Below are 24,779 nucleotides of genomic sequence, written 5' to 3'. Positions count from 1 at the left end.
GTGGGTCTCTTGAGTATCTTTCTAGGACTCGGATTATTTGGCTTCTTGTCTGACCTCAAGTCTCTAGAGCAAAGACAAGGCATACTTGAGGTTTATTAATTTCCTGGTCTTTTTTCTGCAACCAAGAGCAATCAGATGACATTATAGGAAGTTGCTGAGTGTTGAGCATCATAGGATGTTTTATTGTGAAATCCTTGTTCCCCAAAGGTGACTGAGAATGCACAGAAATATTTATCCATTTTGTGTATGAGTGTGTGTATGCACACATGTGCACAGACATAAAGTCCTGTCTGTCAGTGCAAATCCACTTGCATATTTATTTCCATAAGCTTGTTTCATCTAAACCACTGAAGTTACTTGACAGAATTCATTTCAGCTGATGCTTACTGCGTGCTTGTTGCTTACCAAACACTGAAGAACTTCCTCATGTAAGCTTCTCAACAGCTCTGGTAAATGAAAGCCATGAAATGTACACTTTACAGAGCAAATAGGAATAGGTTGGTTATCCCATAAGTGGTTGAAGCATTATACATAGGCCATTTTCTCTAAACATCCTTTTCCCCTTCAGTCTGTCACTAACAGTTGTACTCATTCAGTGAGGACTTTACACATCTGTTAGTGAAAGAACCAGCTTTGCCGTACTCGCTGAGCAGTGTGGGGTTGCCATTTGGCTGATCTTACTCTGCCTTATGATTCTATTTGCCCAAAGCAGTGATTTGACTGAGGTTCAAGGTGCTTTGCAATTGGAGCCTTATCTCTTTTTCAATCTTCAGCTCTTCCTATTTCCTCCTTCCCAAAACACTGGAGACAAGTGCCTCTTTCACATATGCTGTGGATAAATTGCCCTTGAGATGTCCCTCAAACAGTTTTTGTCTAGTGATCATTTTCACTTACCATTGTCACAGTAGTCCCTTCTCTATCCTAACTGTACTCCCCCTCCCTTTTTGTGGCAGGCTTCCTACCATGGACCCTTGTTTCAATGCTCTTTGGATATTATTCACATATATGTGATTTTTTCCTTTACATCCCACAAATAACCCAATTATTCTGTTTCTCTGACTCATTTAACTTTTATTTAAATGTTTAATTATTTTTGTTTTATTTGGGGGCCACACATAGCAGTGCTCGGGGCTTACTTCTGGTTTTCTACCCAGAGATAATTCCTGGAAGGCTGGGGGCACCATATGGGGTCTGGGAATTGAAACCAGGTCAACTTTATGCTATGCAAGTGCCCTAGCTTCTGTAATATAGCTCTGGTCTGAAAATATTTTTTTCTAATTCTAAATTGTATGCATTATACAATAAAAAGTAGAGGGGAAAGTTGAAGTAAAGATCCATTTAGTAGAAATTTTAAAGACACATCTGATAATAATTATTGATGTTTTACTATATTTAAATGCATTTATTTCAGTCAGACACTACTATCTACATTGCTACTTACAGTAGATTTTCAGGCACTTCCTGTCCACACAGCCACTCCACCACCTGTGTCTCCATTCCCCTGCCCGTGTTACTTCTAAACTTCCTACTCTTGTTTCTCCCCAGTTGTTTCTCTCTTTCCTTGGCATTTTTGTTTGTGTAACTAGAACCAGTGTTTTCTCCACCTTTGCTGTCTACTACTCCTTTCTATGTGTGTTCTTCCATATACCACAAACTGGCGAGATCACCAGGGATTCATCTCTTCTAATTCCACTTAACATAAAAATCTTCAGCTCCATCTAAGTTGCAGTGATTTGCATGATTCCATGATTGTGTATGGCTACATAGCATCCAGTTGTGTATCTATACCACAACTTTATCATCATTCACACTTAAGTTACTGGGCACCTGGATTGCTTCTATGGCCTATCTATTGTACTTAATGCTGTAATGAGCACAGATGGGCATATATATTTCAAATGAATGTTTTTTTTATCTTGCAAGTAGATACCAAGAAGTGGGACTGCCAGGTTATGTGATAGCTCTATTAGTGTTTCTGAGGAATCACCATCGTATCTTCCATAAGGCTAACACAGACAACATATCCACAACAGTTCATAAGAGTATCTTTTTCAACATATTCCCGTGAACAAATTGTTCTTATAATTTCTTTCTTTTTCTTTCCTTCATTCTTCTTTCAAGTAAGAACAGATTTTGTTTGAAGGTTTTTAGGCAAGAGAAGGAGGGAGAGAGTAACGCACACAAGGGAGAACATGAGCTTCTCCAGAGATGGAGAGAGCCCCTACACACACCTCACTATTAGATATGGAAGCTGCAAGTACACATCTTCAGAAGGGAGATGCGGGTACCACATATGCTCAGCCACGTGGGCACAAGCAGCAAATGGATTCCGGCAGCAGATGCACCTGTTCCTACCATTTTTGATTTATGCCATTCTCAATGGCGTAGTGATATCTCATTGTTTCCATTATTTGGAATTCCTAATAATAATTGATGATAAATACTTTTTGTATGCATACTTCCATCTGTCTTCTTCAGAGAAATATCTGTTAATTTGCTCTTCCTTTTGATATATGGTTATCAGAGATATTAATGTTGATCTTTGTAAGTGCTTTGTATACTTAGCTAATAATACTGCATCCAACGGGTTGTATGCAAATAAATTCCCCTAATCAGTAGAATGTCTTTTAATTTTAGCCTGTGTTTGTTTTGTCATGCAGAAACGTTTAAATTTGATTTAATCCTGTGGGTTAACAATTGATTTGTCTTTCTCCCTTCCACAAGGAGCTTAGGTTCATTGAGTCACACCCATCACAGTGCTCCCCAGTCACTCCCATTCCTCTGTTTATCTGTAACCACTTCTCCATGCTCTCTTCCCTAACCAGTTAATCAGCTTTCCCTCTAATCAGAATCTGTTAATTTATAAGGTCAGATCCTTCTAGGACACTGAACTGGTAATGTAAGTTAATACTGCCTTTCTCCTCTCCTTATGTCTTTTGAATAGTTTACTTTAATTCAATGTCCTTTTTGTATAGATACAGGAAGACAGTTAATATTATGCTTTGTAACTTAGAATTTAATTGGCTTTGAATATTATTTATTCCCAGGCATCTGCTTTCTCAACTTAGGCCTCAATTGCCCTCACTTCCTAGCGCCCCCAAAAGCAGGTCCCAACGAGGGACTGGATGGAACCAGGGCAAGTAGTAAGCTATGTGCTACCCCTGGCATTGAGATGGGCCAGGCCAAAGTGCCACGATTCTTAACTATAAGTTAAGAGTTTGATCATAGACAAATGCTGTCATGATCCAAAGGTAACAATGAGGCTAGGATCCTGCTAGAGATAGGAAAGACTCTCTAGCCTGAGCACTGTAGTCTGAGATCGAGATAGCCCTAGGAGAGCAATTCTATAAGCTTAAAGTATTTCTTACTGTGTCCATACAAAATGATTTATATTATGTATGCTTATATGTTTGTTGGACAAGGAGAGGAGAAACCCACCCAGGGGATTCTGTTCTAGGGTGGGTCAATTTGCTAAATGAAAATCTGTCGTAGAAGCTGCTTTCCCTGAGGGAAAGAACTCTACCCCTATTGATTGTGACCACACCTATGTGTAATTGTTACCCCAACCTGTTGGGGCTGGACTGAGCTGTCAGGGTGAGCCCATGTAGACTGCACCGCACAATGGGCAGGAACATAGGGGCCCATGAAAATGGGAAAGATTTCTCATGTGTCCTGACTAGTTTGGATGAAGCTGAACATTTTTTCCCCTTCAAACTGCCTTCAGTAAATAATTTCAGTATATTGTAAGGGGCAGTTTTCCTTTTCTCACAGAAACCTGGCTGGTCTTTGACAAGCAGATCTCAGGTGCTAGCCAGGCCTGATCTTCGGGATGTAGATTCCTGGCTCTAGCCAGACTAGTCTTTGGAATGCAAGCCCAAGAAAGGTTTCAGTTTTGGTTTTGTATCTTCTTTCCAGAGGCCAAAATTACTGGCCTGCAGATGCAAAGAAACAATGTATGTTTTGCTGCCTGAAAGTTCTTTCTGTAACTCCTTTCGATGAAGTCACTGCATTGCACCCTTTCCTTCCTTCCCCTGCCCTTGACCTCCCTGGAGTGGGGGAAATGGCCTGAGACTACAGAAGGCAGGCTTCAGGCTTCAGGAGAGATAGACCACTGCTGTCTTTTTGTGTTTACACAAACCCATTTGTTTAGTTTTGTTTCTGTTGTTTTGCCAATGGAATCATAGTGTTGAAAACATTTTTGAAGTCCATATCAAGGCCCAAATACAGGGCTGAGTGTTCTGCTTATATTTTTTTCAGTGTATTTTTATGGAATCAGATTTAATCTCAAGGTATTTGATCCACTTTAACTTGATTTTTTTTTTTACTTTGAGTTAACTTTTGTGTAAGGTCCAAGATGTGAATCAGTTTCTTTTTTCTTTTACCTTTTTTTTTCTTTGCAGACAACTATCCCGCTTTACCCATCCTATTACTGAGAAAGTTGCTTTTCACTCTGCTCTATGGACCTAGCTCCCTAGCACTTCTGTCCTAAAGATTTACTGTGGGTTTGGTGTAAATGGTGGCTATTAATTTGAGAGAGATTCCTTTTATCCCTTTTTTGTTAAGAGATTTTTTTATGAACAAATGTTGGATTATTCAAAAGCTCTCATATGATCATATCTGTTCTTTTGTCGATATGGTGTATGATGTTAAGTGATTCATGTCTGTTAAATCATCCTTACATCCTTGGTGTGAATTCCACTTTTTATAGTTGTGATCCTTCTGATGTCTTATTGGGATTGATTTGTTCAGGATACTCTTCAAGATATTCAAGATATTGTTCCGTATTTTGTATCAATGTTCATCAGTAAAATTGATTTGGAAATTTTTTCTTAGTGACATCTCAGTCTGCTCTGTGTGTTAGTGTAATATTACTTCACAGAAACTGTTAGGGAGTGTTACTATTTCTTTGACATTGAGTATAGGTTTTTATTATTCTTTTAAGTTTTGATAGAACTCACCAGGGAACCCATCTGGGTTAGGGCTTTTGTTCTTGGGGGACTTTTTAAAAAAAATTTTTGTGTTTTTGGGCTACACCCAAAGATGCTTAGGACACAGGAATTACTACTGGCAGTGCTCAGGGGACCATATGGAATGCTGGGGATCAAACCCAGGTTGGTCACATGCATGGCAAACGCATGTTTTCTTTTATTATTTATGCACGCACACACACACACACACACACACACACACACACACAATGTTGGGATCGGGAGTTCCCTAGCCCTGGGAGGCATGGAGAGACCAGATAGACACAATTCCTGCAGGAGTAAAAAAGGGGTTTATTTAGACCAGCATGCTGAGGCTCCACAGCATACCCCAGAGTGGGCAGTGGCTGAGAGCCCCGAGCTTCTTCAAAGGGGATCTTATATAGGCCTTCACTGGCCGTTACAGCGAGGCCCGCACATTTCATAGCCAATAGATTTGTAACAACATATACTTTCTTAACCAATCCATTTAAAAGTACCTCACTCCTTAGCCTATAGATTCAAAGATAAGCATTTATGTACATCGATTGTCAGCACAAGCAAGGTTATAGCAGGAATCATTAAGCCTTAGGTAATCTCCCTTGACCATCCACATTTTGAGTTACCCAAGTCTGCAGGGTGCTTTAGTGAGACAATACACTCCAGGAAAGGGCAATTTTCCCCAACCACCGCATCATGAGTTATCCTTTACCCAAGTCTGCAGGGTGCTTTACTGAGACAATACATTTCAGGAACAGTAAATACACCTGAATTCTGTCACACTTGGTTTAGAAAGAAGTTATGCCCTGTTCACTTTCCAAGTCCCCTCTCCCCCAGGTGCGAAGCAGCCAAGCAGTTTTATAGAAAGCAATGTTGCAAGTTAGCTGAAGCACGCAAAAATTTGATGCCCTAATATGGATTCTTTCAACACATATATCTTTTCAATTACTAATTTAATTATTTTGCTTGTAATTAGATTTGTTCAGGTTTTTTTTACTTTTTCTTCATTCCATTTTGGGAGATTATATGCTTCTAGGAATTTATCTATTTTTTTCTAGTTTCTCTAGACTGACAGCATAGTGTTGTTCGTAATAGCTTCTTGTGATCTTTCAGATTTCTAAGGAGTCTGTTGTAATGTCTCCCCTTTTCTTCCTTCGCTGATCTGATTTATCTGGGTCTTTTTGTATATTTCTTTATTGTGAATTTTTAGCTAAGGGTTTGTCTATCTTGTTTATTTTGTCAAAGAATCAGCTCATGGCTTCATTGACCCCTTGTATTGTTTCTCTTGATTTCCATATCATTGATTTTCACTCTAGTTTTCATTCTTTTCTTCTTTCTGCAAGTTTTATAATTCATTTATTGTCCCTTTTCTAGGTCCTTCAAATGAATACATAGACTATTAAGTAATTTTTTCATCCTAAATATAGGCTATGCATTTCCTCTTTAGTGCTTCCTTTTCTGTGTTCCATAGGTTCAGAAGTTTGTTTCTTTGTTTTTATACAGTTTCTTTGTGTTTCTTTACTTTCCTTTATGATCAATTGTATTTAGCAGCACTTTGTTCAGTTTTCAAGTATCAGAGCTTTATATATCTTCTTTTCACGGTTAATTGCAACCTTCCATAGCATAGTACTCTGAGAAGATGCTTAAAAAATTTCTGGTTTTGTGACTTTATATATGTCTACATTATACCCTATAACATGGTCTCTGTACATGAGAAGAGCACACATTCTGCTCTTTAAGGGTGGAAAACCCTGTATGTATCAGTTAATCAGTTAATCCATGTTCTCCCAGTTTCTTATTTATGGTTTTTTTTAATTCTTTGCTGATACCCTGTCCGGTTGATCCATCCAATTCCAAAGGTGCAATGTTTCAGTCTTCCAAACTATTGTGTTTATAGAAATGTGCCTGTTTAGTGCTCTGAGCAACATCTTTATAAACTTGCTGCCTTTTAATTCAGTTCATATATGTTGATGAACATCAGGATCTCGTGTTCTACGAATCTTACCAGAAATTAAGAGTAGTGCCCATCCCTACCTCTCATTTTTGTGTAGTTTAAAAGCTGTTTGGTAGGAGTCAGGAGGGCTGGTTAATGGTTGGAATCTCCCACAAGTGTGTGGGATGTGGAGGGTAAAGACAGAGAAGTGCCCATATGACAATAATAGTTGGGAATGATCCTGCTGGAGAAAAACTGAGTATTGAGAATAAGTAAATGGATGACCTTTTAATATCTGTATTGCAAGCCACCATGCTCAAAAGAAGAGAGAGACAGAGAGAGTACAGAGAGGTGGAGAGAGAGAGAGAGAGAGAGAGAGAGAGAGAGAGAGAGAGAGAGAGAGAATGAGAAAGGTGCCTGGTGCCTGCCATAGAGGCAGACTGGAGGAAGGGATAGGAGAGTGGGGGGAAGGGGAGGAGAGTTGTGGGAGGAGGAAAACAGGGAACTCTAGTGCTGGGAAATGCACACTGGTGGAGAGATGGTTGTTGGAACACTGTATGACTGAAACCCCATCATAAACAGCTTTGTAATAGGCTATCTCATGGTGATTCAATAAAAATATTCTTTCAGCAAGGCACTGATTACATATGATATGTTATAGTATATCCAAAAAAGGAAAATACCATTTAAAAAAAAAAGAAAAGCTGCTTGGTGTGATAAAAGGATAACTGTCCCTGTCTTGTCCCCTTTTCTGTTATCTTGTACTTGTTTTTTCCAATCCTTTTACTCTGAGCCTCTTTAATCCAACAAAACAAAGTAAAGTTCCTGTAAGTAACAGAAAGACAGAAAGTTGGTTTTGTTTCTTGATCCATGTCTCCACCCTATAACTTTTTTTGTTTGTTTTGTCGGGTTTTTTTTTTTTTGGTTTTTCTTGTTTGTCTGTTTTATTAGTGAAACACCATGAGGTACAGTTGTAGACTTACAAGTTGTTGTGCTTGGGTTTCAGGTATACAATGATCGAGTGCCCATCCCTCCACCAGTGCCCATTCTCCACCCCCACCAATCCCAGTATCCCTTCCACCCCCCATCCCCCATCCCACCCTGCCTCTGTGGCAGGGCACTCCCTTTTGTTCTATCTCTCCTTTTGGGTGCTCTGTGGTCTGCAGAAGAGACATTGGGTGGCAATCATGTTCGGTCCATAGACTACTTTCAGTATGCATCTCCCATCCTGGGCAGTTCTTCCCAGCACCCCCCTTTATTTGGTGCTCCCTTCTCTATCTGAGCTGCCTTTACCTCTAGAGTGTGCAGCTGGCCTCTAAGCCATGGAGTGAACAACCTGGTATTTATCACAGCTGTTCTTGGGTGTTAGTCTCTTTGCCTAACACCATATACAAAAGTAAGATCAAAATGGATTAAAAACCTCAACATCAAACCGGAATTCATAAGGTACATTGAAGACAAAGTTGGCAAAACCCTCCATGACATTGAAGCTAATGGTATCTTCAAAGATGTCACGCCACTGGCCAAGCAAATGAAAACAGAGATAGACAAATGGAACTATCTTAAACTAAGAAGCTTCTGCACCTCAAAAGAAACAGTGACCAAAATACAAAGACAATCTACAGAATGGGAAAGGATATTCTCCAAATATACATCCAACAAGGGGTTGATATCAAGGATATACAAAGTACTGGTTGAACTCCACAAGAAGAAAACATCCAACCCCATCAAAAAGTGGGACAACGAAATGAACAGAGACTTTCTCAAAGAAGAAATCTGAATGGCTAAAGGGCACATGAGAAAATCCTCTACATCATTAATCATCAGGGAAATGCAGATCAAAACAACAATGGGATATCACTTCATACCACAGAGACTGGTCCACCCTATACCTTTTAATGGGAGAGTTTAGTACATTGGCATTCAGAGACATTGTTGATATATAAACTGTGTTGCCATTAAACTGTGTGTTATTTGCAATTGAACAGTTGCATTTTATAGGCTGCCTTTCAGAGTTGGTTTATTTGTAGAAATTTTGTCAACTCTGTTTGCCTTTGAATGTTTTGGTCCCTTCCTAAAATATAAACAACAACTTTGCTAGGTTGAATTTTTTTTTTCTTTATTTTTAAAATTTTTATTTTGTTTTAAGCACTATGCTTTATAGTACTATTTTGAACATAGGGTTTCCTGCATAAACCATTCCAGCATCACACCTTTCACCAGAGGACCCACTTCTCTCCTCCACTATCACAGTGTACCTCCATCCTAACTCACCCAGTAAGATTCCCATTGAAGATCACATTCAACTTCTGTAACCTTTGAGCATTTATTATTCCCTGACTGTTTTACAGTGTGTTGAAGATTTTTTTTCCATTCGTTATTTGAATGTCATTCCACTCTTTGCTTGATAATAGTTTCACATGAAAAATCTCTTGTGATTATTTCCTTTGTACTTGAAGTTTTTCTTCTTTCTTAATGTTTTCAGTAGAGTCTCTCTTTACTTGTGTTTTTGATTACAGTGTGTCTTGGTGCTGTTCTTTTTGAGTCAGTTTTTTGGTACTCTTTAGGTGCCTCTTCAATATGTGCAGAAGTCTCCTTCCAAAGGCTCGAAGGGTTCCAAGCTGTTATATCATCTGTCCGTCATTCTTCCTCTTCACAATCCTCCGGCATTCCTATGATTCATAAATTATTACTCTTGCTGTTAAGTATTTTAAATTAAGTATGTTATATTTTCTTCCATTCTTTCCCATCTCTTTTCTTTTGCCTCTTGTGTTTTGTTTTCCAGTTCACAGGTTCCGTTCTTGGCATTCAGAACACTGTTGGTGTGTCTCCCTACAGTAGTAGCCTCGACCTTCACTTCCATTTGCATAATTTTTTTAATACTCTGAGTCAATTCTTCCTTGATTTCCTTGAATTTCTTTCCCAATTATTCCTTAATTTTCTTAATTTCCATTGTCATTTTATGGATTGTTGATTTGAGGTCCTCCTCAACAACGATGGAAAATTTTGATGAACTTGGCTTAGATAGACTTCTGTCCCTGTCTTCTGGAACAGCTGGATTTCTTGTTTTCCTATTGTACTTAAAATTCTGTGGATTGATATTCAGATTCCTGAGGTTCTGAGTGCTGACCCTATTCATTGTTCTTCACTACTGGGCTGCTTTTACCTTTATTGTTCTGAGAGTCTCCGTTTCCTTGGGAAGGTATTTCAGCAGGACAGGCAGAGGTGAAGCTAGTTCCTCTGCCCCAGTTGCAGAGACTTGCATGGGGATAAAACCCCATATGTCCTGAAGGTGTGTGAGGAGGGTAGAGTACATCACGCTGTAGAGGCAGGGGAGGGAACTTCTCTCATCTGGGCCAGGACTAACTAGGGACTGATGAAAATCTTGGGGTCACGGTGGCGCTACACAGTCCCTACTACTACCTCACAGGTAAAGGGAAGGCACTTCTCCAATATGGAGCCAGTGGAAAAGATCTGAGCACCGATTCTTTTTCTTGATACAGGTGTGATTACATAGCTGTATGCAGCCATGAGTCATGTGTATCAAACCTATATACTTTAAGCTGAAATTTTCAAATGTTAAAATAACTTTATAGGAACCCTAAGTCAAGTTACATTGCCAATCACCCATGTGGAAGGACAGGCTGGCCCAGTGGGCCCCTTATCCAGAGAGGAGCTCTCAGGCCTCTTTGGAAAGAGTGAGTGGGCTAGAGATACACAACTAGCTTCTCACAGCCCTTCCTTGTTCTGTAGAAGAGGCATGCCATCAAGCAGCCTTTGCTCCATCAGGGAGTGTGATTCCTGGCATTCTTCCTCAGACATTCTTCCAAGTTCTACTCCCAGAAGCCCCAGGAGGCCCTTGTGTCTCTGGCAGCATCCCTCCATGGCCCAGTCCTCACTTTCCTCTCCATCTCTGCCCTGTGCACAACCTGCTCGCTCACATCCATGTGGATTTCTACAGCGTGGATACCCACTTGACCCTCAAGGCTTGAGGAGACTGGCTCTCTCCCAGGAGCAAGGGCAGAGCATAGCACATAGCCGTGCTGAGGACCATGCCCCCTGCCATCTGGCACCTTCTTAGGCAGTGCCCTGCCCATGCTGTTGCACTGGGCCCAAGGACACAGCTAGCACTTCTCAGAACCCACTACTGAGTTCCCAGCAGCTGTGTAAGACACAGGACCACAGCAGTGTTTGCTGAGACTATAACAGAGTCTACATCAATTTCTTCTTGAAATACTTGAGCCCTGAAGCAGAAACCACAGATACTGTATCTATCCCTGCTCTCAGGGAAGGTCCTGGGAGGCAGAAAAGATCCTCATGGGAGCAGAGCAAGCCTGGGGAGCAGTGTGATTGAACTGGATTCTTTCCCAGAATTTGCACCCAGCCAGAGTACTAGTCTGTTAGTGGGTAGCCAGGAGATGTGGTTGACTGCTTGGCCAAATGACATCATTTAGAATATTGTTTTATTCTTGGAAAAGAGTGCAGTGCTGATTAAGGAATGTGGCCGCAGACTGGCCTTATCTAAGGCATGCCTCTGAAGGCTGAGTCACAGCATGTTCTTCCCTGTTCTTCCCCAGGCAGGAGGCTAGCAGGCGGGAGCCCCTCAGGGAGAGGGGGGTTCTCAGACTACCGAGCCCTCACTCACTGTGCTGGTTCTCTGCCCTGTGCTTGTGGACAGTCCCAGTGGAACAGATGGTACCAAGCTGGTTGGAGTTGACCTGGCCACATGCTGTTAGGGGCCTTTTTTCTGAAAGGCAGCCCATCTCTGGAAATGTCTTGACTCCTGGAGTTCTATGACAGTCGCCCTCTCCTTCACTCTCTCTCTGGCAACAAGCTTTGCTGCAGTCGTGTCCTCAGCACTGACCTAGCCTGCTGGATGCCAGCCCATCTCTGCCCTTGCTCACCGCTCTCTTGCTTTCTTACCAGGCTGGTGTCCTTCCTTCCCAGGCCTTTGACCATTATCTCTCTCATGCCCTGCTTCTCTTCGTGCTGTCCTGTCCCACAGTCCCACCATATTCTAGGACCTGCCTTCTTATTCTTTGCCCCCTCCTTTTCTGTTGAGCAGCCATTTACACAGCAGGCCAGCCACATGTCCCAACTGCTGCCCACCACTAGACAACTTCCCTCAACATTGTCTACTAAAGGAAAAGGGGGATACAAATGAGGTGTTTTCAGCCCCAGAAAGAAGCCCAAGCTTACCAGTGCCTTCCTTCATGTCTCTAGTCCTTGAGGGAGTAGGATTATTGTCAACATTTTGTTTTCTCAGAAAAAAATTCTAAAAGAAATAAGGTGTTCTTAAATCTACTTCTGCCCCCTCCCCCCACCACACACACACACACACACACACACACACACACACACACACACAATGTCCACAGTGCTGCCTTGAGGGCAACTGCTCTTTTGAATCATGTATAAGGTTTTGCATTCTTGGTACAAGAATTTGATGCCCTGTAGTCCCACTATGAGAGGTCCAAACCAGTCCCATGTTTGTTTGTTTTCCCAAGGGAATGCCTAGTAAGTACACACTCACACACAGAGGCCCCCTGGCTTTAGTGGTAGGACCAGGCATGGTATGATGCAGGTTGGGCTTCATAGACTCAGAAGTGAAACCCTAGATCACCTCCTGCACATTAGACATTATAAAGAACATATGGCAAGTTCCTGAATGTTCCTAGACACAATTTTCCTCCTCAAATAAGGCTAAAGAATTTGAGGTAGTTGTGAGGCTTACATGGGCAAACAGACAGACCAGACATGGGCAGGGTGGAGATTCTCAGGGGATGCTTGTCATGGTTTGTTGTTATAAATGTCAACGAACAACTACACCGTGGCCCATTTGGCTGTTTATTGAAGATTGTTTTTTGTATTGCTTCTAGACATTGAAATCTGTTGGTCTTGACTAGACAAGCATTCTTTCAAAAGTGCTCATTTTAGCTCCCCAGAATGAGCAGGGAACTTTTTGAAAGTAAGCGTATCTTGATTTATCTGTATTCAAGTCAGGCCTTGTACAGTTTTCTGAACTGAGTATGGTTTTCAGTCAAGGAGACAAGAAACAACAGTCTTTGTATGTTGAATGATAGGAGAAGTATGTTGCTTGACAATTCCCAGGAATGGTCCCGAGGGTGAGCCTCATCATGGAGCTCCCAGAGAGCAAAGTGTCCTGCCCAGGCTGCTCTGAGTCCCGGAAGGACTCTGAAGAGATGTGGAAGGCACTTTGACAGTGAGGCTAATCTGTAACAAAAACCTCTCCATGAGACTAGAATTTGAGTCTAACAATAGTAAAGGCTGAAATATGGTGGAAGGATTGATTGCATGTGGTAGACATGAATGTAAACTTCTACATTCACATTCAGAAAGTCAGTCGTTAATTTACAGTTATGAGGTAACTAGATCACAACCTGTTAATTGAAATAAAACCTTTAAAGTTCTAGCATGGGGCTGGAGTGATAGCACAGCGGGTAGGGCGTCTGCCCAACATGGCCGACCGAGTTCAATTCCTCCGCCCCTCTCGGAGAGCCCGGCAAGCTACCGAGAGTATCTCGCCCGCACAGCAAAGCCTGGCAAGCTCCCTGTGATGTACTCAATATGCCAAACACAGTAACAACAAGTCTCACAATGGAGACGTTACTGGGCCCGCTCGAGAAAATTGATGAAAAACGGGAGGACAGTGACAGTGACAGTGAAAGTTCTAGCATAAGATAAGCGTGCTTATGTTATAGTCGGATCATTCAACCATAGCTTCTGCAAGGACCTGATCATATGCTCCTGACTCCATAGTTGTGTCAGGAATGCCTCTACATGTATTCATACCATCCTCCCTATACATACATGCACATCATCACCCCTATACATATATTCATACCATCCTCCCTATACATATTTCCATATCAGTTCCCCTATACATATATTCACACCATCCCCCATACATATATTCATAGCATCATCCTATACATAGATTCATACCATCCCCCCATACATATATCCACACCATCCCCCTATACATATGTTCATACCATCCCCCTATACATATGTTCATACCATCCCCCTATACATACATTCACACCATCCCCCCTATACATATTTCCATACCAGTCCCCCCAGGCCCACCATCACAAAGCCTGATCATCTTATTTCTGAAGTAATCTGGGGGACTCTAGAGGGAAGGAAGCCCTGCCCAACTTCCCTAGCTGTGCACATGGGCAAGAAGGTAAATATGGCCATCTGTGCCTCAGAGGAGCCAAAGTGTCAAAGGCTGGTGGACAGTGCTGACCTGCCAGCACACTGTGTGGCACTGCTCAGTGCTGTGCTGTTCAGCAAAAGCCTTGGGTCCCAGGAGGATTCTGCTGCCTCCAGTCTGACTGGGAGCAGAGATGCAGGGTCTACGTCACTTCACCTCACTTCACCTCACCTCACCTCACCTCACCTCACCTCACCTCACCTCACCTCACCATTTAGTACTTGACTAGAGCTGCCGGTGCTCTTCAGCGTTTTCATTTACTGCCTCCTTCTCATCACGCAGTTTTCCAGAAAGTGGTAGGGGTGAGACATCATTCTGCCTTTCTGCCCAGATTTCTGCTTAAAAATAAGGTGCCTCAGTGTGACAACTCAGGGCACTAGGTCCCTCTACAAGAAGAAGTCTGCAGGCAAGACTGCTTGTGAATGTCCAGTGACTTGTAAGTGTCGTGCTAAGCCAACTCTGCCCAGGCAGGGAGTCAGCCTAACAAGGGTCTGGCTGCAGCCTTGGGTCAGCCTGCGTCTCAGCCAGACAAACAGAAGAATCAGGCACGTAGTAACTGCAGAGAGGCAGACAGGTAGGCCCTCTTACTCACCCCCACACTCATCTGGAGAAGACTTCTGAGTGCTGGACACTGCTGCCCACCTGCTTGTATACCCCAGAAGGGTATTTTTGGAGGGGGGGGGGGGTTGCCCATTTAATCGCATAGCACAGAGGTAGTAAAATTACCATAAGGGAAGAGTAAGGGGGTGGGATGGGAAAATAGGTAGACTGCTGCCTTGCACATAGCCAGCCTGGCCGAGCCGGGTTCTATTCCTTTGCCCCTCTCGGAGAACCTGGCAAGCTACCGAGAGTACCTCGCCCGCACGGCAAAGCCTGGCAAACTACCCATGATGTAATCAATATGCCAAACACAGTAACAACAAGTCTCAAAATGGAGACGTTACTGGGCCCGCTTGAGCAAATCAATGAACAATGGGAGAACAGTGACAGCCCTTTTAATCAATGTTACTGTGGTAACAATTTGCCAGATTTTTACAGAAAAGTTGTAACTAGACACAACTTTTTATAGCATGGGGGGGTGCATAGTGGATGGAAAATAAGTTGGTTAGATTGCTTAAAAAATTTTTTTTAAAAAAGATGTTATAAACTGGAGTTAGGAGAGTTTGAACCAACTTCCACACATCAGGCAGTGTGACCAACACAGGAAGAGATGGCACCAGAAATGCCAGGACTGTCTCTTCTTATGTAGGAGACCAGGCCTGGGTCTGGGGAAGTGAATGAGTAAAAAATAAACTGAATGAGGAAGAAGAAAAGGGGAACCACAACACTTTTTTAGTTTTCTTTTTCTTTTAACTATTAAGGACTAAATGTAAATTGAAGATTTGGGATAAATTTGGAAAAGAAGAGAAACACCATTCTTTAAAAGTAGATCGAAGTAGTGATTTTTAAAACAAAGAAAGCAGAACCAGAACATCTTAAATTTTTAATCCTTTCTTTACAGGTTACCTAGACCACTTTTGATTAAGAAAACTGTAGAAAGTTAGTAACTGCCACAAGCGAACGCCAGGTGGTGGCACATGTCAGTTTTCCACAGAGTCCTGCTTTGCGGGTGCTTGAATGCACTGCTCGGGGTGTCTGCTCACACTTGCCGGAATCAATCATGACAGATTTAGTCCATGGGTCGCTTTTCCCCATATTTCTTTGTAAAATCTTGAGCATTCTTACAGAATTTTTTACGATCCTTAGAATATTCTTCAGCTAGGTCAGCCCAAAGTGGGTGCTCAGGCTGGGGGTCATTCACCAATGAGGGACTGGATTACTTGGTCAGTTTTGGTTGCTGGCTTCCAGTTTTCAGCACTAATTACTGGCAGACAGACCTGCCCCTTTTCATCAATGTTTGGGTGATAGATCTTTGTTTTAAATGTGATCTTCGGTGGTTTGAATGGGTACTCTGCTGGAAAGTTTATTTCAATTCTGGAGGCCCCCTTATCATATGGAGGATTGTCAGGAACAATAAGCCCTTGCCAAGTCAATAAATTAGCTTCATCAACCTGGATGTTATGGAAGTTTTTCATTCCGCATTTGCGGATTTCTTCGAGTTTCTTCATCAGCCTCCTGCTGGCTGCCATCTTGGATCACCCCAGAAGGGTATTACTGGTATGTCTCAGGTGTCTGGGCATCTGTCAGGCCAAGATTGAGGCTCTGAAGAAGATGATCCAATGGCCTTTCACAGGGTCGTGGGGAAGGAATCTGCAACAGAGGAAAGTCTCCCTGGGATGCCTGAACAGAGATGGCCACATTCTTCTTCTTTCATTTTCTTCTTTTGCTAACAAAACAAGGAATCTCCCAGGGAGACTTTCCCCTTTTGCAGTGTCCCTGTGTGCTAAGTGCTCATTCCATTTTGCATGCCAGGAGTTTCTGATGTGACCAGCTCCTGCCTTCCCCACTGACCTGTGCTCTGAGTCACAGCTCCCCTGCCTCCTGTGTCTCCCAGTTTGGTTGTGCAGTTACTTGTGAGTGGTTCTGACCTGGGTTCACCTTGGCACCAGGCCCGCCTGTAACTCTGCTCCACTCTGGCCCTAGGAGTCCACTCTTAGGAAGAAGAGAACCAGCCCTCCAGAAAGAAGAGAGGGGACCAGGATGAGACTGGAAGCACTGAGCTAGGCTGTGTGGGATTTCGCCTGTTCTCCTGATCTCTTACCATGTGATTTGTTGAGGATTGTACAGGTGAAATCTCCACAGAAAAATTGTTGAGCCTTTAATAGGTGTGAGTTGCAGTTGCCAAGGGTAGAAGTCAGTGATGGATTAAAAAGTGGCCAGGTTTGAGCCAGCAGTGTGAAAGGGTTATGAGGACTGGCGTGCATGACTTTGGGACATGTGATATAAGTGGGCACCACAAGTGGCTTATGTGAGGCTGGAGGAGAGAGATGGTCACTTTCTCCCAATCTATCTCTGCCATGCGGGTCCCAGGATTACTGGGTCCTTGTCTCACCTTACAGAAAGGAATTTCAGAAGTAGATGAGTACTGAAGTAAAACAGATTTTATTCAGACATTTTGAAGGGGAGGAAGGAGGGAGAGAGAGAGAGGCAGACAGACAGAGACAGAGAGAGACAAACACAGACAGACAGACAGACAGAGACAGACAGAGAAGAGACGGAGAGAGTAACATTCTCAAGGGAGAGCACGGGCTTCTCCAAGGGCAGAGAGAGACCTTACACACACCCAAGCATTAAATAGGAAAACACACTCCTTAAGAGGGGAGATGTGCGCAACACATATGCTCAACCATGTGGGCACAAGCAGCACATGGGCTCAGGCAGCGAATGTGCACCCTTCCTTTGTTCAAGGAAGGGTTTTAGAGGGTTTTTCCAATCTGAGGTTTCTACCTAGGTAAAAGTCCATTTCGAGGGAGGTTGCCAAGGGGGTAGGGTTGGGAGTGGGAGATGGTTTTTGAAATGCCTTTCCTGGCCCTTTGTTTCTGCTGGAGCTTCTGTCAGAGGAGGGTCTAGCCTTCTCTGGGTCTCCTGATGGCCAGGTGAGTCTTATCCGGCCTTAGTTCCTGTTTTCTGCAAAGTTGGCTTTTTGCAACTTCAGGGCTAATGATCTTGTTATTTCCAGGAAATTCACTCCTGTTGCCTTGAGGGAGGGCCCTACTCTGTCTACCTGCCAGCTACACCTCTAGTGCTCGCACCCCGTATCCCTTCCCTAGTTATGATTCCAGCCAGGGTTCGCATCCCTTTTACTCATGCTCTCACACACCCAGCTGTGATACGGTGCAGACGAGTTGTTGGGGACGCCAGACAGCATCACTGTGAGGCCCAACAGGGATTATGCTCTGGCTGTGCTCGGTCAAGTGCTGCTCTGAGCCCTGGCTGTGTCTCCAGGTCTTGAACGATTCTCCACCTTTGTCCTGGTGTGTCACTAATCACTCAGAAACAGTGGCTGCTTTTTTGGCTTCCAAGCCTTGCCAGACAGGACTGGACTGCCTCGAGAGTCAGACTCACTGACTCCACTTCCAGAGCTCTCATTTTATCCACTTTGTGCTCACTGCTTGCTGGAAGATGGTCCAACCCTCATTTTGCTTGAGCTCAGGAATGGCTCTGCTGTTCCCTCAGCCCTGGGAAATTCCTCGCAAATGGAGACTTGCAAGGGACTCTGCAGACTCCCCTTTCCTGAGCCTTGGCTGCCAAGAATGTCACAGAGACAACCCCGGAAACCCAGCTCAGCTCAGGGAGAGTGCATGAGCCCAACAGAAGCCCTGATACTTACTTTCCCAGTTTCACTATTCTTGGCATTCTTTATCTACATAAACACCAAAACTCTGTCTCTGGTGTTTCGGGTTAGAGGTAAGTATCATCCCTATACTACAACTTGGCCAAATTTAGGAATTTGGAAATGATTGACAAATAATTATGTTACACATATAAACTAATACATCCATAATATCTTGATTATAAAAAGTAGGGTGATACAATTATAATCAAAGAGAAAATTTGGCAAGATATAAGAGTTGTATGTCAGCTGTGGTCTAGCAATGCATCCGTGAGATCAGTGTCTTAGCAGTGGAATGAGACCTGGTCAGGGCTTGAGCCGTCAGTGATCCTCGTCAAGAAATGCCAAAGTCTGGCTCCTGTGGGAGATGTTTCCTCCCCCACCACCTCCCAGCAGCTGTCTCACCATCCCAGTTCTCGAGCCATCTAGAACCTGCCACACTATATATGTGTAAAGGCCTCAGAGAGGAGAAGAACAGGAACTGTTCAGGGTTTGGCCCTAGGATGTTATGGAGACATAGTTTTGTTGAACATTTTGTTTTCTCTTTCTGAATACCTGTGCTCTGTGTCTTACTAGCTGAGGGCAGATGGCAGCTGTGACTGGGCCCCCATCCCTGGACTGGATACAGTCCTACCCAAATTTCTGTGTCCCGGTGTGGGCTGAACCTCTGTGAAAAGTGAGTGCACTTCACTGTAGAGGGGGTGCTAGTCACCACCTAGCAGTTACCGTGGAGCCACTGAGGGTCTTTGCCCCAAGGCCTGAGCCACCTGTTCTCATGTTGATGGCAGTGGTTTTTATGGACAAATATAGGTGAGAATTGGATCCCTGGTTTCTCCCTTCTTTTCACATTTCTAGTTCAGTTAGTATTTTATAGTATAATATTTTACATTCCACATTTGCTGGCTGTTATGCTGTTATTGTTTGTCACCTTAATACTATAAGAAAGGCCCTTTGACACTCCTTCACTGTTGGTGGGAATGCTAACTGGTTCAGCCCTATTGGAAAACAGTATGGACGATTCTCAAAAAATTAGAAATTGAGCTCCCATTTGACCCAGCAATACTACTCCTGGGAATATATCCCAGAGAGGCAAAAATGTATAGTTGAAGTGACATCTGCACTTGTTTGTTCATTGCAGCACTCTTTACAATAGCCAGAAACTGGAAGAAACTTGAGTGCCCAAGAACAGATGACTGGTTAAAGAAACTTTGGTACATCTACACAATGGAGTACTATGTAGCTGTTAGAAAAGATGAAGTCATGAAATTTATATACAAGTGGTACAACATGGAAAGTATCATGCTAAGCGAAATGAGTCAGAAAGAGAGGGATAGACATAGAAAGATTGCATTCATCTGGGGGATATAAAGTAACAAAATATGAGATTAATACCCAAGAATAGCTGAGATCAACACCAGGAGGATTACTTCATAGCTTAGAGGCCAGCCAGGCATTCTAGGGGAAAGGGCAGCTCAGATAGAGAAGGGAGCACCAAATAAAGGGTGTTTAGAGGATCCTCCCAGGAGGGGAGATGCATGTTGAAAGTAGACTATGGAGTGAACATGTTTGCCACTCAATGCCTCTTTTGCAGACCACAACACCCAAAAGGAGAGAGAGAACAAAAGGAATGCCCTGCCACAGAGGCAGGGTGGGATGGGGGGGGGATGGGGGGGAGGGATATTATCCATGGTGGTGGAAAATGGGCACTGGTGGAGGGATGGGTATTTGATCATTGTATAATCGAAACCCAAGCACAAAAAATTGTAATTTTACAACTGTAACTCATGGTGTTTCACTATTAATAAAAATAAAAAGAAAGGCTCTTTGAATCTCTATAATGAAAACTACGAAATGCTACTCCATGAAATAAAACAGGACACAAGGAAACGGAAACATATCCCCTGATCATGGATAGGAAGAATTAACATCGTCAGAATGGCAATACTCCCAAAAGCATTATACAGATTCAATGCGATCCCTATAAGGATACCCATGAAATTCTTCAAAGAAATAGATCAAGCACTCTTGAAATTCATATGGAACAACAAATGCCCATGAATAGCTAAAGCAATTCTTGGGAAAAAGACGTAGGGAGGCATCACCCTCCCCAACCTCAAACTCTACTACAAAGCAGTAATAATTAAAACAGCATGGTACTGGAACAAAGGCAGGGCCACAGACCAATGGAACAGGGTAGAATATCCGTACGCACAACCTCAAATGTATGAACATCTAATCTTCGATAAGGGAACAAGAAATGTGAAGTAGAGCAAGGAAAGACTCTTCAAAAAATGGTGCTGGCATAACTGGACAACCACATGCAAAAAAGTGGGCTTAGACCTCCACCTAACACCATGCACAAAAGTCAGTTTGAAATGGATTAAAGATCTCAACATCAGGCCAAAATCCATAAGGTACATTGAAGACAAGGTCGGCAATACCCTCCGCAATATTGAAGTTAATGGTATCTTCAAAGATGACACTCCACTGACCAGTGGAAACAGAGAGAAATAAATGGGACTATCTTAAATTAAGAAACTTCTGCACATCAAAAGATACCATAACCAGAATACAAAGACAATCTACAGAATGGGAAAGGATATTTACCCAATACCCATCTGATAAGGGGTTGATATCAAGGATATACAAAGCACTGATTGAACTCTACAAGAAGAAAACATCTAACCTCATCAAAAAATGGGGTGATGAAATGAACAGAAAATTTCCCAAAGTAGATATCCGAATGGCTTTTTAGCACATGAGAAAATGCTCTACATCACTAATCATTAGGGATATGCAGAACAAAACAACAATAAGATATCATCTCACACCACAGAGACTGGCCGATATCCAAAAGAAGAAAGGCAATCAGTGTTGGCGGGGATGTGGCGAGAAAGGAACTCTCCTTCACTGCTGGTGGGAATGACAACTGGTTCAGCCCTTTGGAAAACAGTATGGACGATTCTCAAAAAATTAAAAATTGATGTCCCATTCGACCCAGCAATACCACTCCTGGGAATATACCCCGGAGAGGCAAAAAAGTACAGTCAAAATGACATCTACACTTCTATGTTCATTGCTGCACTATTCACAATAGACAAAATCTGGAAAAAACCTGAGTGCCCGAGAACAGATGACTAGTTAAAGAAACTTTGGTACATCTACACAATGGAGTACTATGCAGCTGTTAGAAAAGATGAAGTCATGAAATTTACATACATGTGGTACTACATGGAAAGTATCATGCTAAGTGAAATGAGTCAGAAAGAGAGGAACAGACATAGAAAGATTGCATTCATCTGGGGAAAATAAAGTAACAAAATGGGAGACCAACACCCAAGAATAACCGAGACAAGTACAGGAGGTTCACTCCGGGGCTTGGAGGCCAGCCGTACATTCTGGGGGAGAAGGCAGCTCAGATAGAGAGGGGAACACCAAGTAAAGGGTGTTGGGAGGATCCTCCCAGGATGATAGATGCAAGGTGAAAGTAGACTATAGAACGAACATGAAGGTCACTCAATGCCTCTTTTGCAAACCACAGCACCCAAAAGGAGAGAGAGAACAAAAGGGAATGACCTGCCACAGTGTGGGATGGGGGGGTGGGGGGGTGGGAGGGATTCTGGGAGCATTGGAGATGTGGAATGGGCACTGGTGGAGGGATGGGTACTCAATCATTGTATAACTGAAACCCAAGCACAAAAATTTGTAAGTCTACAACTGTACCTCATGGTGTTTCACTAATAAAATTTTTTTTAAAAAAAGGCCCTTTGAGACCTGTCCTGTAACACATCATTCTCATCCTGTCTCAGGAATGGCCATGGAGCTTGGCACAGAGACAGGCTGTACAACCAACCCAACTTCGAGCAAGAAATCATTGATCATTTGAAATGGTCACTGGGCAGGTTCAGGCATGATCATCTTGGACTCACTTGCTGGAACTTGGTCCATACTTTGAAACTATCTGTGCTTGCCACCCAGTCTCACCAGGACTGTCTGTCTGGGACAGAGAGAAGCCAGCCCACAGCTGGAAAGGGGCATCCGCAGGGACCCAAGACTCAGCTGAAACTGGAGGATGCCATGTTGATTTGTGGACATTGCTAGGGACCACTGAGGAACGACTTGGATTAGAATGGGCCTGAGATTGGTCCCTCCCCCACATCTTCCCCTTTGGCTTCCCAGCAGTGCTTCTCCCTCTCCCCTTCCCTCCCCCCTCTCTTCTCTCCTCCTGCAGCCATCCGTGGCATCCATCACCTCAGTGACAGCAGGGTACAATTGGGCAGACAGGATTCCTGACCTAGAAGGGATGACAAACTGCAACATCCTGAAGCCATTTGCAAGCGTGTGCTGGATACCCCCATGAAAAGTATGTTCCCTGTTCCCCACAAAGTCTGCTCCCTGTTTCTTGAAGTGTATAAAGCTGACCCTGCTTGCAATACAATGAGTCTCCCCCTGCAGAGGTTCCCTGAGCACGCACGTGCCGTGTCTTTTCCTGTGGCTCCACATGCTCACTCTCCCTTAAAGGGCTATGCCCTCCCTGCTCCAGTGCACAGTGGATGGAGTGGACGGACTCAAGCTGCTCCCATGACCCCAGCATGTTGATGAGACAATGAGTGAAGTAAGAGAGAAGAAGAAAGACAAACACAGGATGATCTTACTCATCTGTGATACATAGAATAACTGAATGGGAAATGTAATGTAGGAAAGGGATGATGCCTAGATCACCCTGACCTAGAGTTTAGGCAGATAGGGGCAGAGAAGGAAAGAAATCCAGTGTGGAAGGAAGAAGGTGGGAAAGCAAAGTAATAGTGAAACAGGGGTTGGGCTTCAGTCATACTGGCGATGGGGGAGAGCAGTATAGCTGTACATCCAAAGCACAAACTCAGCAACACTGAGAACTTGGGATCTAAGCTGCTACCATCAAACTTTGTATTGTGTCTATCAAAGTGGCAAGGGGAGGGAGGAGGAGTGTGTGTGTGTTGGGGGGGAGGCATGGGAACACTGGTGGGGAGATTGGTGTAAAATATTATATGCCTAAAACTCAGCTATCAGTAACTTTATAAACTATGGTCCTTTCCTTAAATAAAAAATTATAAATTAAATGAAACAGTCTAGCATAGGCAGAAACATCTTAGCCTGTAAACATCTGCAAGAACAGAAGCCCCTCCCACCCACTGTGCTGAAATCCTGGCTCCTGGCCTCGGCCAGTTCCCTTAGAGATGAGCTAACTCACCCCCACTGTGTGCTCTGACTTGCCTCAGATTCACACTCAGGTGCTTCCTGAGACATCGTGTGAACCCAAGGTAGCTGGCGGATGGTATTTTTTTTTCACTTAGTCCTCCTCTGGATCATTCTTGATCTTAGAATGTTTCCGACCCCAGGCACTGTCCATCTTCTTCCTCTCAGAGGTGACAGAGACAGTCTCAGGAGCTACACGGTCAGCCAAGCCTCAGTTGCAGCTGAGGTGCCTCGACTCACCTCTGCAGTTCCCACTCTTTTGTTTTCATTTGTCTTCCCTTTTTAAGAACTTTATTGAATCAGTATGAATGACCAAGTTAGAAAGTTCCTCATGATCGAGTTTCAGGTGTGCAGTGACCAAGCCCCAGCCACAGTCCCTTTACCCGGCCCTTCTAGCAGTGCCCCAGTTTCCCTTCCGCCTCTTCCTCCAACCTGTGTATATGGCAGACACTTTTTCTTTTTTCTTTTTTTTTTCTTGAAGACACTGTTTGCAATACTGCTACTGAGAGCACATCATGCATATTGCCCTACTTCCTTTCATCACCCAGTTTCCATCCAAATCCACCACTGCGCCCATCCTCATCATGGTGTCCCTGTCTGCCCCACTGTGCCAAGCTTCCTGTAAAGGACAGGTTCACTGCCCTTTCTATTATCTTTCTATTGTTTGGGGCATTCTTATTGCCTTTTTATGGAAAATATCCAGGCTGGGCAACTCATAAACTTTTCAGAAACTCTGTGAGCACTAGATCTTCTGGAAAGTTCTGGTGCCCAGCCCCAGAGAGATAGATGAGGGCCTGGGGGCTCCTGAGAAGGAAGTGGAAGAGCAATCTTGTTCTGCCAGATCCTAATCATTGGCACTGGCCTTGGCCCACCCACAGGGACTGTTAAGTAGGTTGCCTCCTCCTGGGCAGGCTTTGTTCTGGTGCCTGCAACCAGATATGATGGTTGGGAGGAGACTTTTGCCCCAGGTGTGGTAAGTTGATGGCAGAGTGCTAGTTCGTTGCAGTTAAGAGCCCATGCTTTGTGCAGAAGAGCAGTGTCTAATTATGCTGTTGGATTCAGGGTTGTGAGTTTAGGTGGGGAGGGGGGGCCAAGCGGGTACAGACCTGTTGGCGGGGGGTGACCTAATTATGC

General features: G+C 43.5%; 1 protein-coding gene and 1 pseudogene across 1 annotated transcript in view; one reads left to right on the top strand and one right to left on the bottom strand.

Annotated features, from left to right (window-relative positions):
* Positions 1–24,779, top strand: part of SH3RF3 (SH3 domain containing ring finger 3) — a 456,086-nt gene that overhangs the window by 316,605 nt on the left and 114,702 nt on the right. The gene's annotated exons all lie outside the window — the stretch shown is intronic.
* Positions 15,506–16,268, bottom strand: LOC130023994 (ubiquitin-conjugating enzyme E2 L3-like; annotated as a pseudogene).

The sequence above is a fragment of the Sorex fumeus genome, unplaced genomic scaffold, assembly GCF_029834395.1.
Source record: "Sorex fumeus unplaced genomic scaffold, SorFum_2.1 ptg000026l, whole genome shotgun sequence".
Classification (NCBI taxonomy): Eukaryota; Metazoa; Chordata; class Mammalia; order Eulipotyphla; family Soricidae; genus Sorex; species Sorex fumeus.
Note: the sequence above shows the minus strand (reverse complement) of the source record. Positions and strands in the feature narration are given on the sequence as shown.